Source organism: Moschus berezovskii, chromosome 22 (genome assembly GCF_049115385.1).
Source record: "Moschus berezovskii isolate FMDL1 chromosome 22, NW_MosBer_1.0, whole genome shotgun sequence".
Lineage (NCBI taxonomy): Eukaryota > Metazoa > Chordata > Mammalia > Artiodactyla > Moschidae > Moschus > Moschus berezovskii.
In genome coordinates, this window is record NC_142481.1 from 14,728,573 (window position 1) to 14,744,726 (window position 16,154).

Genomic DNA, 16,154 nt, shown 5'->3' on the forward strand with positions numbered 1-16,154 from the left:
ATCCAACCATCTCATCCTCTGTTGTCCCCTTCTCCGCCTGCCTTCAGTCTTTCCCAACATCAGGGTCTTTTACACTGAGTCAATTCTTCGCATCAGGTGACCAAAGTATTGGAGTTTCAGCTTCACCATCAATCCTTCCAACGAATATTCAGGACTGATTTCCTTTAGGATGGACTGGTTGGGTCTTCTTGCAGTCAAAAGGACTCTCAAGAGTCTTCTCCAGCACCACAGTTCAGAAGCATCAATTCTTCAGCGCTCAGTTTTCTTTATGGTCCGACTCTCACATCCATACATGACTACTGGAAAAACCATAGCTTTGACTAGACGGACCTTTGTTGGCAAAGTAATGTCTCTGCTTTTTAATATGTTGTCTAGGTTGGTCATAGCTTTTCTTCCAAGGAGTAAGTGTCTTTTAATTTCATGGCTGCAGTCACCCTCTGCAGTGATTTTGGAGCCCAAGAAAATAAAGTCTCTCACTGTTTCCCCATCTATTTGCCATGAAGTGATGGGACTGGATGCCATGATCTTAGTTTTTTGAATGCTGAGTTTTAAGCCAGCACTCAGCATTATGACTGCAGAATTTAGCCAGGTTGGGTCTATACGTACAGGCCATTCCTACTTGTGGTCAAGTAGCACTCCATCCTGTGAATACTCTATAGTTTATTTATTTACTAACTAGATGGAAATTTGAGTTCTTTCCATTTTTTGTCTCTTACAAATGGTATTTGTTCTTAACATTCTAGTACATATTTTGTTCTAGTACATTTACAGTATATTGTGAACATTTGTATACATTTCTCTGTGTATGAATCCAGGAGTAGACTAGCTGGCTCATGGGAGAGAGAGATAGACAGACAGACAGACAGATAGATAGATAATAGATAGATACTACCAAAGAGTTTTCCAAAGGGGTTGTAATAATTTATTCTCCTCCCTCCAGCCATGTTGGAGCATTTCTGTTGTTCTGCATCCTCGCCAACACTTGGCCATATCAGGCATTTTATTTTTAGCCATTCTGGTGGATCTGTAGTGGTAGCTCATAACAGTTTTAATTTGCATTTCCCTGATGAGCAATTAAAATTGACCATCTTTTCATTTGCATACTGGTCTTGTGGATATCCTTTATCTTGATGTATTTGTTCATATGTCTTGCACAATTTTCAATGGGTTGTTTGTTTTTAAAATGAATTTGCTCTTTATATATTCTGAACACCAGCCATTTGTTAGGTATATGAGCTATGAACATCTCCTACTTTGGCTTGCCTTTTTAAAATCTATTTTGTTAATTAGGTTTTTTTTTGGGCTGTTCTGGGTTGCAGCATGTGGGATCTAGTTCCTTGACCAGGGACTAAACCTGGGCCTACTGCATTGGGAGCATGAAGTCTTAACCACTGGACCATCTGGGAAATCACATCTTTTTAGTCTCTTAATGGCATTTTTTAATGGACAGAAAGTCTTAACTTTAGCACCACTCAATTTCTCAATCTTTTCTTTATGGATTTTTAAAATATATTATTAAAGCTACATCCCCATGTCTCTGAAACATATTGATATTCTCTTGTTATTTTTCAAAATTTTATCATTTGCATTACATTTAGGTTGGCAGTCTATCTGGAACTGATTTCTGTGCATGGTGTGAGGTAGGGTTGTTAATGTTTTTAAACTAATACACATGGCTAATAAAATAAAGATAAATGAGTCTGCTTTCTTAAGGGGACTTCTTTCTAAAATATTCTTTCCTTATGAAAGTAAATCATCTTATTACTGAAAAATAAGAAAGTAGAAAGAGCCAGAAAAGGGTAACCAGCTCAAATTCAGCTGACAAACTTGAATTTGAATCCTGGTTTTGCCATTTCTTGGCTGGGTGACCTTGGACTAGTTCCACTCTTCTCTTAGTCTCAGTGTCCTAATCTCTAAAATGGGTTCAGCAATGGCTACTTCCTTTTTTAAGATTCTTTTTTTTAATGTGGGCCAGTTTTTAAATTTTTAATTCATTTTTAATTGGAGGATAATTGCTTTACAATATTGTGTTGGTTTCTGCCGTACATCAACATGAATCAGCCATAGGTATACACACGTCCCCTCCCTCTTGAGCTTCCTTCCCACCTCCCACCCCACTCCACCCGCTACGTTGTCACAGAGCACCGGATTTGAGCTCCCTGTGTCGTACAGCAAATTCCCACTGGCTATCTACTTTGCATAAGGTAATGTATACGTTTCAGTGCTGCTCTCCCAATTTGCCCCATCTTCTCCTCCCACTGTGTCCGCAAGTCTGTTCACTGTGTCTGCGTTTCCATTGCTGCCCTACACACAGGTTCATTAGCACCATTTTTCTGGATTGCATGTTGTTGTTCATTCCCCAAGTTGTGACCAACTCTTTGCAACCCCATGGACTGCAGTATGCCAGGCCTCTCTGTCCCTCACCATCTCCCCAAGTTTGCCCAAGTTCATGTCCATTGCATTGGTGATGTCATTCAGCCATCTTATCCTCTGACACCCTCTTCTCCTTCTGCCCTCAACCTTTCCCAGCATCAGTGACTTTTCCAATGAGCTAGCTGTTCGCATCAGGTGGCCAAAATACTGGAGCTTCAGCTTCAGCATCAGTCCTTCCAATGAGTATTCAGGACTGATTTCCCTTAAGATTGACTGGTTTGATCTTCTTGCTGTCCAAGGGACTGTCAGCAGTCTAGATTTCTTATATATGTATTAATATATGATAGTTGTTTTCCTCTTTCTGACTTACTTCACTTTGTACAATAGACTCAAGGTACATGACGTGGACCATTTTTAAAGTCTTTATTGAATGTGTGAGAACATTGCTTCTGTTTCATGGGGTTTTTTTTGGCCTTGAGCCATGTGGGGTCTTCGCTCCCCAAACAGGGATGGAACTACACCCCTTACATTGGAAGGCAAAGTTTTAAGCACTGGACCACGAGGGAAGTCCCTGGCTACTTCATAAGTGCTTGGAAAGATACAGCATGTAAAGCCTATAATATAGGGTGAAGCACAAAGAAAGAACTCAATTAATAGTAGCTGCAATGATCAACAAAGCATTTCATTTAATCACGCAGTGTTCATTTACCCTTGAGTTACTGCTGGTAACAGTGGGTGTCCCTCATTGGAGCCTTTTTCCGTCAACACTGGATCTGGGTTGAATCACAATCATCTGACACACCAATGTTATTTTACTGGACTCTTCTAAACATTCTTTTATAATGACTGTGTGATATTTCATTGTGTGGTGAAATTCACCTGTTTTGCAGAGAAGAAAAATGGCATTAATGGATGAAAAACCAGGTCTTTGGAGCCAGGTGACTAGGGTTCAAACCCAACTTCCACATCTAGTAGCTCTAAGTCCTTTGGCTGTCTGTGCCTCAGTGTACCCATCTGTAAAATGGGGATAACATACTGCATACTTAACATGTTTTTAGAGAATTGCTGAGAATTAGGCCAGTGAGTGGCTGTAGCGAACTAAGAACAGTATCAAAAGTAGTGCTTAGAGTAAACAGAGTCCTCAAAAATCCTAATAGAAATATTTCAGGAGTTTGCAATTCATTATAAAAGATAAAACAGACTGATGGAGATAGATGAATCAATACACGTATAATAAAGCAAGAGTAGTAGAATGTTAATGGTAGAATCTAGGTGATGAATATGTGGGTTTCTTATAAAATTCTTTTACATTTTTCGTATGTTTGAAATTTTTCATAATAAATTTTGGGAAAGTACTTGAGGGCAATCCATGTAGCTATTGCTATTGATGATCTTGGTGAAAACAGAGCAGCGATTGCTACGAGCACTGCTGTGTGCCAGGCACCCTGCTTAGGAAATAGCTCATTTGATGCTATGTGATGATTTGAAACCCTGGAAGAAGCACAAGCTGGAATCAAGATTGCCAGGAGAAATATCAATAACCTCAGATATGCAGATGACACCACCCTTATGGCAGAAAGTGAAGAGGAACTCAAAGGCCTCTTGATGAAAGTGAAAGAGGAGAGGGAAAAGGTTGGCTTGAAGCTCAACATTCAGAAAACAAAGATCATGGCATCTGGTCCCATCAGTTCTTGGGAAATAGATGGGGAAACAGTGGAAACCGTGTCAGACTTTATTTTTTTGGGCTCCAAAATCACTGCGGATGCTGATTGCAGCCATGAAATTAAAAGACGCTTACTCCTTGGAAGGAAAGTTATGACCAACCTAGATAGCATATTAAAAAGCAGAGACATTACTTTGCCAACCAAGGTCCGTCTAGTCAAGGCTATGGTTTTTCCCGTGGTCATGTATGGATGTGAGAGTTGGACTGTGAAGAAAGCTGATCGCCGAAGAATTGATGCTTTTGAACTGTGGTGCTGGAGAAGACTCTTGAGAGTCCCTTGGACTGCAAGGAGATCCAACCAGTCCATTCTAAAGGAGATCAGTCCTGGGTGTTCATTGGAAGGACTGATGCTAAAACTGAAACTGCAATACTTTGGCCACCTCATGCGACAAGTTGACTCACTGGAAAAGACTCTGATGCTGGGAGCGATTGGGGGTGGGAGGAGAAGGGGATGACAGAGAATGAGATGGCTGGATGGCATCACCGACTCAATGGACATGAGTTTGAGTGAACTCCGGGAGTTGGTGATGGACAGGGAGGCCTTTCGTGTTGTGTTTCATGGGGTCGCTAAAAGTCGGACACGACTGAGCGACTGAACTGAACTGAACTGAACTGAATGCAGACTCTAGGAGGCCCATTTTATAGATAGAAAAACTGAGGTTTGGCAAAGCTTAGCAGTTCACTGTGTGGCCTTCAGGTCAGTGACTTGATGGGAGGCAGAGGAGGTATATGGGATCCAGAGGAGATGATTGATGGAGGGACAGCTCCCTTCTAGTAGGGTGGCATACTCTTCAGGGACAGGGACCTGGGCAGACAGGTCTTGGGGTCCCACCTGAGGAAGGATCCTTATTATCACAGCTGCCATATATATATGGAGTACTCCCCATGTGCAGGCATCACACTGAGTGCTTTGCATAACAATCTCACTGATACTGCACCCTGGCTATTAACCTCATTTTTAAATTTTTAATTTTCATCTTGGCTGTGCTGGGTCTTTGGCTTAGTTGCTCCATGGCATGTGGGATCTTAGTTCCCCAACCAAGGATCAAACCCGTATCCTCTGCATTGGAGGTGGATTCTTAACCACTGGACCACCAGGGAAGTCCTCTAGCCCCATTTTATAGATGGAGAAACCAAGGCTAAGAGAGATTGAACAATTTACTCAACATCATACAGCCTGTATATAGTCAAGCTGGGACTAAGACCCTGGTGTGTCTGATGTGATAGCCTGGGATGTGAATGCTTTTAGGAGAGACTTTTCCCCAGTTAGGATATTCTCTATTGAGAAATACTGTCAATGCCACCCTTAGTTTTATCCAGAGTCTGCCCACTTCCCTCCCTTCCCCAGCAGCTACCCATCAGCTCCTTCCTGGACTGTCCTAGCAGCCCCATCTCTTGTCTCCATGCTTCTGTCCTGTCCCTGCTGTCTTCCCCACGTGCAACCACAGGGACCTTGTTAACCCCTGAGCCAGGTCACAGTCCTCCCCTGCCCAGAGTCCTCCCCGTGGCCGATCCCACACCATCTGCCCCAGTCATCATTCTGTCCTCATCTCCTGCTACTCAGCCCTAGCCGTCTCCTCCAGATACAGAGGCTTCTGTCCTGTTACTTGAGCACAACAGACACACTCTTACCTTGGGGCCTTTGCACCAGCTACTCTCTCTGCCTTGAATATTTTTTCCTGATGCCCACATGCTGGAAAAACTGTTGAGAGTCCGCTGGACAGCAAAGAGCTCAGATCAGTAAATCCTAAAGGAAATCAACCCTGACTATTCATTGGAAGGACTGATGCTGAGGCTGAAGCTCCAATACTTTGGCCACCTGATGCAAAGAACTGACTCATTTGAAAAGACCCCGATGCTGGGAAAGATTGAAGGCAGCAGGAAAAGGGGACGACAAAGGATGAGATGGTTGAATGGCATCACTGACTCAATGGACGTGAGTTTGAACAAACTCTGGGAGACAGTGAAGGACAGGAAAGCCTGGCGTGTTGCAGTCCATGGGGTCGCAAAGAGTCGGACAGGACTGAGACTCAACAACAACAACATAACTCCCTCCCTCCTGCCTTCAGATTGACCCAGATGTCACCTTATCAATGAGGTTCTCCTTGACTTTCTCATGGAAAATAACAATCCACCTTCACACATCCTCTGAATCCCCTCAGTCAGGGGTCTGAAGGCTTTCGGTAAAGGTGGCTGTGGTTGGTGTTTAGTCTCTCACTCATGTCTGACTCTATTGCGACCCCGTGCACTGTAACCCACTAGGCTCCCCTGTCCATGGGATTTTCCAGGCAAGAATACTGGAGTGGGTTGCCATTTTCTTCTCCAGGGGACCTTCCTGACCCAGGGATCGAGCCCGTGCCTCCTGCTTGGCAGGCAGATTCTTCACCACTGAGCCACCTGGGAATATAGTAAATAGTTTAGGCTTCAGTAGCCATATGGCTCTGTGTCATAGCTTCTCAACTCTGGTTAGAACACAGAAGCAATCACAGACAATATGTAACTGAATGAGCATGGCCATGTTGCAATAAAATTTTATTCATGGACATTGAAGCGTGAATTTCATGCAAATACTATATATCACAGGGACTTCCCTGGTGGTCCTGTGGTTAAGATTCCGAGCTTCCAATGCAGGGGGTGCAAGTTCAAACTCTGATTGGGGAACTAAGATTAACATCCCACATGCCATGAGGCACAACCAAAAAGAAAAACATTATCTTTAAAGAAAAAATAAAAACAAAAACGTAGTGGTTTATATTTGATTTAAATGTTGTGACAAAATATTCTCTTGATTTCATTTCCCAAACATTAGTACTTGTAGTGTTAGTCATTCAGTCGTTGCCATTTCCTTCTCCAGGGGATCTTCCTGACACAGGGATCAAACCCCGGTGGCCTGCATTGCAGGCAGATTCTTTACCTTCTGAGCCACATTAAAGGATATAAAAACCATCCTTAGCTTGGGAACTGTACAAAAGCAAATGACAGGCTAGATTGTACTTGGGTGCTACAGTTTGCTGACCCCTGTTCTAAGCCCACCCTGCCCAGTATTTTCACATGGCTTTCATCGCTTCTAACAGTCTGTAATATTTACTTATGTGTTATGTTTATTGTCTAACTTCCCCGCTAGTCTGTCAGTTTCAAAAAGGCAGGGACTGGGGACTTTCCTGGTGGTCCAGTGGTTAAGAATCTGCCTTGCAATGCAGGGGACACAGTTTCCATCCCCGGTTGAGGAATTAAGGTCCCACATGCTGCAGGTGCACTGCAACGAAGATTCAACACAGCTGAATAAATAAATATCTATTTTTAAAAGACAGGGATTTTGTCTGACTGGCACACAGTAGGTGCACAATAAAGATTTGTTAAATGATTGAATACTTGAATGAATCCTATTGATTACTGAAAGCATGAACTGAATCTTTATATCCACCACTTTCCTCACCTGGGGTAACATGGCCAGTCCCCATCCGGGAGGAACCTGCTAAATGATGAGTCCAAGAATTAGAGATTGGAAGGAAGAGATGAGCAGGGACCCATTTCCTCTCACCTTGACCTTTGACCTTCATGATTTCATCCTGTCTGTGATGTCATGGGTCAGGCGACCTGAGAGCCATCAGAGGTGAAGGGCATGCCGAGGGCACAGCTCATCTACTTGGAGATGCCACCCTGCCTCAGATTATCGCAGGAAGGAAGGATGACTCATTTCCTCTGATGTAGAAGCTTCTTGGGACAGAACCAGGGCAACCCCCCTCCCGCCCCGCCCTCTCTGTGAACCCTCCATCTCCCGCCCACCTGGGGCTTCATCCTGGTAATTATGGCCACAGCCAGCTAGGTGCTCACCATGTGTCAGATACCACAAGTGTGATTATGTGAATCTCACAGATCTCCTCATATCCCCAGTTTCTTTTTTTTAATTTAATTTTAAATTTTATTTATCGTTGACTACCCTGGGTCTTCGTTCCTCTGTGTGGGCTTTCTCTAGTTGCAGCAATTGGGGGGCTACCCTTCCCTGCAGTACATGAGCTTCTCATTGCGGTGGCCTCTCTTGTTGCAGAGCACGGGCTCTAGGCACATGAGTTTCAGTGCAGTTGTGGCTCGCGGGCTTAGTTGCCCCATGGCATGTGAGATCTTCCCAGACTAGGGATTGAACCTGTGTCCCCTGCATTGGCAGGTGGGTTCCTACCCATCAGGGAAGTAAGTCCCTATCCTCATTTTCTAGAAAAGTTAACTGAGGCTCAGAGAAGTAAGCTAACAACTTACTTAGAAAGGAGAAGAGCTGGGGTTCATTCCCAGGGCCTTCTGCCTCCAGGGCCTTGACCACTGAACTCCACGGTCTCAAATTCATCCCCCTGCCCAAGAGATCAGCCGTCACATCCTGAATTTCAGGTTTCAACTCTAGGGCAGTGGCACCTCCTCATACTGTCCAACCATGGGGTGGGCGCGATGGTGCCACAAGATCCAGAATTGAGGCCTGGGAGGGAGAGAACTCTCAACAAATGTGAGCTCTCGTTAGTATTTGCCCAACTATTTATCCTTCTGTTGTTTGGCTAGTTTCCATTAGAGTCATTTTGAGGGGAAGGGAGGATTTTAAAGTCACTATATAAGAGCTGAAAGCATACGTTATTAAAATTGGCTTTTTAAAAAACTCTCATATGCCTTATAAAAAACAAAACATTTCTGGAGCATTCGGCGGGTGTCGGGACAACATTCTAAGCACTTTCAGTTCAGTTCAGTTCAGTCGCTCAGTCGTGTCCGACTCTTGGCGACCCCATGAATCACAGCACGCCAGGCCTCCCTGTCCATCACCAACTCCCTAAGCACTTTACACATCCTTATAAAAAGGGCTATGAAATTTAGGAGCTTGGGATTAACATACACTTTACTATATATAAAATAGATAACCAACAAGGACCTATTGTACAGCACAGGAAACTCTACTCAGTATTCTATAATAACCTACATGGGAAAAGAATCTGGAAAAGAATGAATATATGTGTATGGATAACTGCATCACTTTGCTGTACATCTGAAACTAACACAACATTGTATATCAGCTATGCTTCAGTACGCTGTTGAGGTAGGGATTTTATTATACCCATTTCACCAGTGAGGAGAGCCAAGCATAAACTTCCTGTCTCTGGATAAGCCACCACAAAGACATTTTGTTTTTTTTGCAAACTTTGGAGTTGATCACTGAACAGTGATTTGAATAAAGCTCACATTGGGGTTAAAACCTTTGACTAATGGGCTTCCCTGGTGGTTCAGTGGTTAAGAATCCGCCTTGCAATGCAAAGGACACCGGTTGGATCCCTGGCCCGGGAAGATTCCACATGCCACAGAGCAACTAAGCCCGTGTTCCACAACTACTGAGCCCACACGCTAGAGCCTGTGCTCTACAGCAAGAGAAGCCACTGTAATGAGAAGCCTGTGCTTCGCAATGAAGAATAGCCTCCACCTGCCTCAACTAGAGGAAGCCTGTGTGTAGCAAAGACCCGGTGTAGCTAAAGGTAAAATAAATACATCTTTAAAACAAAAAGAAAAAAGAAAAAAACTCTGAATAATGACCGAAGGCCATTAGCTTGAATTGAGGATTCACGGTATCTTACAAATCCTTATTATTATATATTAGGATCATACTTACTATGAGAAAAATGATCATACTATGAGAAGGAGCAACAAAATCATGAAACACATGCTTATTGAGTGGAATAGCCTTTAGGGATTTGGCTTTGTTTTGGAAGGAAGGGTTTTTCCTGGGAACACAGAATCGAAAGCCTGTGATGTGTGGGTTCACCCTAACGAGGAGCGTCACTGGTGATAGTAGACTGCAGTCAGGTATTCTATTGTGTTGTGTTTCATGCAACATGCTGTGTTGTGCTCAGTCACTTCAGTCGTTCTGACACTCTTTGCGACCCCATGGACTGCAGCCCAGCAGGCTCTTCTGTCCATGAGATTCTCCAGGAAGAATACTGGAGTAGTTTGCCATTTCCTACTCCGTGGGATCTTCCCAACCCAGGGATCAAACCCTCATTTCCAGCATCTCCTGCATAGGCACGCAGATTCTCTACCACTGAGCCACCAAGGAAGCCCTAAAATCACTTTAGATTTACAGAAAAGCTGCAAATGTAGTACAACAGTTCCCATATTCCCCTTTCCCCATTTCCCCTCAGGTTAGCATCTTATAAAACCATGATACATTTGTCAAAAGTAAGACATTTCTTTTGGTGTAATATTATTAATGAGACTACAGACTTTAGTTGGATTTTACCCAATTTTCCCCACTGTATATCTAATCTAAATTTTCCACTGTATAGTTGAGTTTTTTTAAAAAACATTGAGAGAGCAAGGACCACCTGTCTATGTAAGGAAAGGGCAGACTGGCCCTTATAAGTGGCGAAGATGAGCTGAACTATGTCCAGGTTGTAATCTGGTGTCAGCTTCCTGACAGTCTATGAAAACCCATTCTGGAGAATTCAGTGGACGAGGACATGGGTAAATCTTAGAAAGCACACAACTAACCATCAGTGTGGGTAGCCGTTAGGACTGAAATGTGGTCAGCTCTGTGTTTTTGCCTTCCGAGAATGCCCCAGCCCTTCCATAAGCTCTCAGGTGTGGGAGCCTTGCAGCACATTTATCAGAAGAGTGAGAATTCTCAGTGGACCCAACATCCCATCACTAAGCAAGAGTAAGATATCCATCATGATGGAAACAAGTTAAGTGCAGACAAGAATGTGGCTTGCCTTCACCCAGCCATTCTCTCTTCAGGTTAAAAATCAAAGCAGAGAGTACAATGGCAATTGGCATACTGGTGATGACAGTTCATCAACACAAGTGTCCCTTGAGTCACATGGTTCTATTTGGACTGGTAGATGTCTAACCTCGATACTCAGCTGCCATTTGGGGATTTCCATCATCCTGGGAATTTTCCTCGTTTCTGTCCTGTATCAGGTTCCTTGTGTCCTGGATCCCAGTTCTTCCTCCTTCCTGGTGATGTTCTCATTTTGGTGGAGCTCATCCTGAAGCTTCATGAGGAATGTAAATTTCTGAGAGCTTGCGCATGAGAAAATGTCTTCAACTTCCCATTTTAATTGACTGATATCATCATCATCTCCATCACCATTTTCTGTCACCTTCCCACCCTTCCGAAGCTTACTAACTCTTTCTGTCCTGAGTTCTGAAGTTTTACAGTGACGTATCCTGTGTTTCCCTGGTGCCTCAGTGGTAAAGAATCAGCCTGCCAATGCAGGAGATGCAGGTTCCATCCCTGCTTCAGGAAGGAAATGGCAATCTACTCCAGTATTCTTGCCTGGAGGATCCCATGGACAGAGGAGCCTGGTAAGCTACACAGTCCACGGGGTCATAAAGAGTTGGACATGATTGAAGTGACTTAGCATGCATGCATCCTGGGAAGGGCCTATTTTTATCAACTCTGGTGGATACAAAGAGGGGGAGGCGAGTAGAAGCAAGAAGACCCAGTGGGGAGGCTGTTGAGATGGTCCAGACAGAAGACAGGGGTGAATAAGACCAGGTTTCGGGGGGAGTGAAGGTGGTAAGATGTGCTCATATTTTGGATAGATTTTGAGGGTAGAGCTGAGAGGATTTGATGTCAGATTAGTTAGAGGATGAGACAGAAACCGAAGAATCAAGGACAACTCTGAGGCTTTCGGGCTTGAGCAACTGCAAAGACAAGTTGCCTTTCACTGAGATAAGGAAGAGACAAAAGAACTGGGCAAGAAAATCAGGAAATTGTTTTTTAATGTGTTAATCTGGAGATGCCTCTTATTCCATTGGAGATGTCAAACAGGCAATTGGATGGAGAGTTTGGAGTTCATGGGGAGAAAAATTTGGGAGCCAACAGCTCATCAACGGTGTTTAAGGCCATGAGACTGGCTGTGAACATCAGAGGGAAGAGGTGAGGACGAAGGACTAAGATTCGAGAGTCTGAGAGCCAACAGACACAGTATCCTGGAAGCCAAAGGTAAAAGGAAGGATGAAGTGCTCAACCATGTCAAATGCTGCTGGTGGACCAAGGACTGAACTTTGGGTTTAGCAACATGAAAGTCATTGGTGACCATGGCGAGCTACTGATAGATTGCTTTTTCATGCTTGCACATTATGCTTTGTTAGGAGTACGGTGACTTATTTAACCAATCCCCTACTGAGGGATATTTAGACTGTTCCCTATCTTTTGCCAGGCTTCCCTGGTGCCTCAGTGGTAAAGAATCCACCTGCCAATGCAGGAATGCACGTTCGATCCCTGGGTCAAGAAGATTCCCTGGAGAAGGAAATGGCAATCCACTCCAGTATTCTTGCCAGGGAAATCGAACGAACAGAGGAGCCTGGAAGGTTCTAGTCCATGGGGTCGCAAAAAAGCAAAAGAGTTAGACACGATTTAGTGGCTAAACAACAACTGCTTCTCTATTTTGAATGGATTGCAGTGGAGAACCTAGTTATACATCTTTTTGTACCCTATACATGTGCCATTCTCCTGCACATGAATTTCTAGGGGAAAAATAGGTGAGTTTCTAATTCTGACAGCTGTTGAAAACTGTCCACCACAGAGATTATACCAGTCAACACTCCCACCAACAGCACATGTCCTTTCCCCTAGGGTCTTGTCAATGTCAGGTTTTGCCAATCTTTTTGTTCTTTACCAAGTTGCTTTATTTAAAAAGGGTCTCAGTGTTGGTTGTTTTTTTAATTTTTAAAATTGAAGTGTAGTTGATTTACCATGTTGTGCCAATCTCTGTTGTATAGCAAAGTGACAGTTACACATGTATAGACATTCATATTCTTTTCCATTATGGTGTATCACAGGATGTTGAATATAGTTCCCTGTGCTATGCAGTAGAACCTTGCTGTTTATCCATGCTACATGTAATAGTTTACATCTGTTAATGCTACACTCCCTGTCCTTCCCTCCCCAACCCCTCCCCATCCCCTCCCCCATCCCCTCCCCACCCCCTCCCCCTTGGCAACCACAGGTCTGTTCTCCGTGTCTGTGGGTCTGTTTCTGTTTTATGGATGAGTCCATTTGTGTCACATTTTAGGTTCCACATACAAATGATGTCATACGGTATTGATCTCTCGGTCTTACTTCACTGAGTGTGATAATCTGTAATTGCATTGTCTGTGTTGTTTCAATCAGCATTTATTTTACTTCAAGTCATGTCTCATATATCTACATATATTTTCTATTTTTTCTTCATCTTTTTTAAAATTGAAGTATAGTTGATTTACAGTGCTGCGCCGATCTCTGCTTACAGCAAAGTGACTCAGTTATACATATATAAACATTTTTTAATCTTCTTTTCCATTATGGTTTATCCTAGGAGATTGGATATAGTTCCCTGTGCTATACCATGGGATTTTGTTTATTCATTCTAAATGCAATATTGATAATTTGCATCTACCAACCCCAAACTACCAGCCCATCTCTTTTCCTCCCCCTCTCTCTTGGCACCCACAAGTCTGATTTTTATGTCTGTGATTCTGTTTCTGTTTTGTAGACAGGTTTATTTGTGCCATATTTTAGATTCCACGTCGAAGTGATATCATATGGATTTGTCTTTCTGTGTCTGACTTAGTTTGATCATCTCTAGTTGCTTCCAATTTGCTGTAATCGTCTCATATTTTTAAGAGCCATTTTTATTTCCTTTCCTAGGAGCTATTTGTTCATATTCTCTGCGCATTTTCCCCACTATGGGACTGCTCCTTTCCTGATTGATTTGTGAGAAATTTAGATCTTCTTTGACTTATGATGGGGTTCAGTTCAGTTCAGTTCAGTCGCTCAGTCGTGTCCGACTCTCCGCGACCCCATGAATCACAGCACGCCAGGCCTCCCTGTCCATCACCAACTCCCGGAGTACACTCAAACTCATGTCCACAGAGTCGGTGATGGCATCCAGCCATCTCATTCTCCGTCGTCCCCTTCTCCTCCCGCCCCCAACCTTTCCCAGCATCAGAGTCTTTTCCAGTGAGTCAACTCGTCGCATGAGGTGGCCAAAGTATTGCAGTTTCAGCTTTAGCATCAGTCCCTCCAATGTAAACCCATCATAAATTGAAAATATTGGAAGTCGAAATTGCATTTAATACACCTAACCTACCAAACATCATAGCTTAAACTAACCTACCTTAAAAGTGCTCAGAATACTTGCATTAGCCTATAGTTGAGCAGAATTATCTAACACAAAGTGTTTTGTTTTTTTTTTTGACTGCACTGCACAGCTTGCAGGATCTTAGTTCCCTGACCAAGGATCAAACTGGTGCCTCTTGCGGTGAAAGCTTGGAGTCCTAACCACTGGAACACCAGGGAATTCCCACAAAGCCTATTTCATAATAAAGTGTTGAATTTGTTGTTGTAGTTGTTTAGTCGCTAAGTCATGTCTGACCCTTTTGTGAACCCATGGACTGCATGCAGCCTGCCAGGCTCTTCTGTTCATGAGATTTCCCAGGCAAGAATACTGGAATGGTTGCCATTTCCTTCTCCAGGGCATCTTCCTGACTCAGAGACTGAACCTGCATTTCCTGCGTTGGCAGGCAGAGTCTTGACTACTGGGCCACCAGGGAAGCCCTGCTAAGCTAAGTCACTTCAGTCGTGTCCGACTCTGTGTGACCCCATAGACGGCCTCCTACCAGGCTCCGCCATCCCAGGCGGAGAATCCCAGGGATTCTCCAGGCAAGAACACTGGAGTGGGTTGCCATTTCCTTCTCCAGGGAAGCCCTAAGTGTTGAATATCTCATATAATTTGTTGAATACTGTACTGAAAGTAGAAAACAGAATGGTTGTCTGGGGACAGAATGGTTGTAAGTGTATCAGCTGTTTACCTTCAAGATCATGGGGACTGTGGCCCACTGCCCCACCCAGCATCACCAGAAAGGGTCAAACTCCATATTACTAGCCTGGGAAACAATCAAAATACAAAATACAGTTTCTACTTAATGAATGAATATCACTTTCACATCATCTCAAAGCCAAGAAAATTGTAAATTGGACCATGGTAAGTCAGGAATATTTGCACAATATTAGGAAAGTTAGTCCTTCATGTGTCATATTTTTCCTATTTTATTGGTGTTAATTCTGGATTGGTCAAATTTAGACATTAACTATTAACTCCTAGTTACGACATATGAAAATTTATATTTCTAACCTCATCAACCAGTCCATTCTAAGGGAGATCGATCCTGGGTGTTCATTGAAGGGACTGACGCTGAAGCTGAAACTGCAATACTTTGGCCACCTCATGCAACGAGTTGACTCACTGGAAAAGACTCTAATGCTGGGAAAGGTTGGGGGCGGGAGGAGAAGGGGACGACGGAGAATGAGATGGCTGGATGGCATCACCAACTCTGTGGACATGAGTTTGAGTGAGCTCTGGGAGTTGGTGATGGACAGGGAGGCCTGGCGTTCTGTGATTCATGGGGTCGCGGAGAGTCGGACACGACTGAGCGACTGAACTGAACTGAACTGAACCTCATCACCCGTTTCCCCACTGCCCTGTAATTTCCAAGATGAGAACTCACACTACCACATTTAAGACTCTTGCAAACACCAGCTCCTGACCAGCAAGTTTCTTGGGTAAAGCCAGGATGATCTAATCACCTGTGGTAAGGTTGCTGGAAAAGAATCAGAAATGATCAAGAAAACTGTGTGAAATGCAGATTTTCATCCTCCGCCAGCAGGTGAAAACTTTGCCCTGAGTAGGTACTGTGCTGAAAGAAAGGCCATCCTTTTGAAAGTCCAGCTCCTATGTGTGTTTTTCAAACTTTTGTAATTATAATTCAGAATAAGAAATGTATTCACATTTCATTGCAGGGGGTCCAGGTACCTTTGTTTTTAAATGCCTGTTCAAATCCACTCAATGAATTTCGAGGCCTTAGCAGATCCAATGCCTCCCTTCTACAACAAATATATAATTTTTTCTGTACAAGGACTTCCCTGGTGATTCAGTGGCTAAGACTTCATGCTCCTCATTGCAGGGGGTCCAGGTTCGATCCCTGATCAGGGAACTAGATCCCACAAACTGTAACTGAAAAAAGATCCTACATGCTGAGAGGAAGATCA

General features: G+C 43.6%; 1 long non-coding RNA gene across 3 annotated transcripts in view; it reads left to right on the forward strand.

Annotated features, from left to right (window-relative positions):
- LOC129546844 (uncharacterized) overlaps positions 1-14,453 on the forward strand; it is a 19,321-nt gene extending 4,868 nt beyond the window's left edge. For 2 of the 3 annotated variants that reach the window (XR_008683954.2, XR_008683953.2), the window contains exons 2-4: positions 11,263-11,425; positions 11,884-12,068; positions 14,318-14,453. This is a non-coding gene — a long non-coding RNA (uncharacterized LOC129546844). Of the gene's footprint in view, positions 1-9,617; positions 11,426-11,883; positions 12,069-14,317 lie in introns of those variants that run through there. The other variant, XR_008683952.2, reaches the window with a different exon arrangement.
- Positions 14,454-16,154: the final 1,701 nt, after the last annotated feature.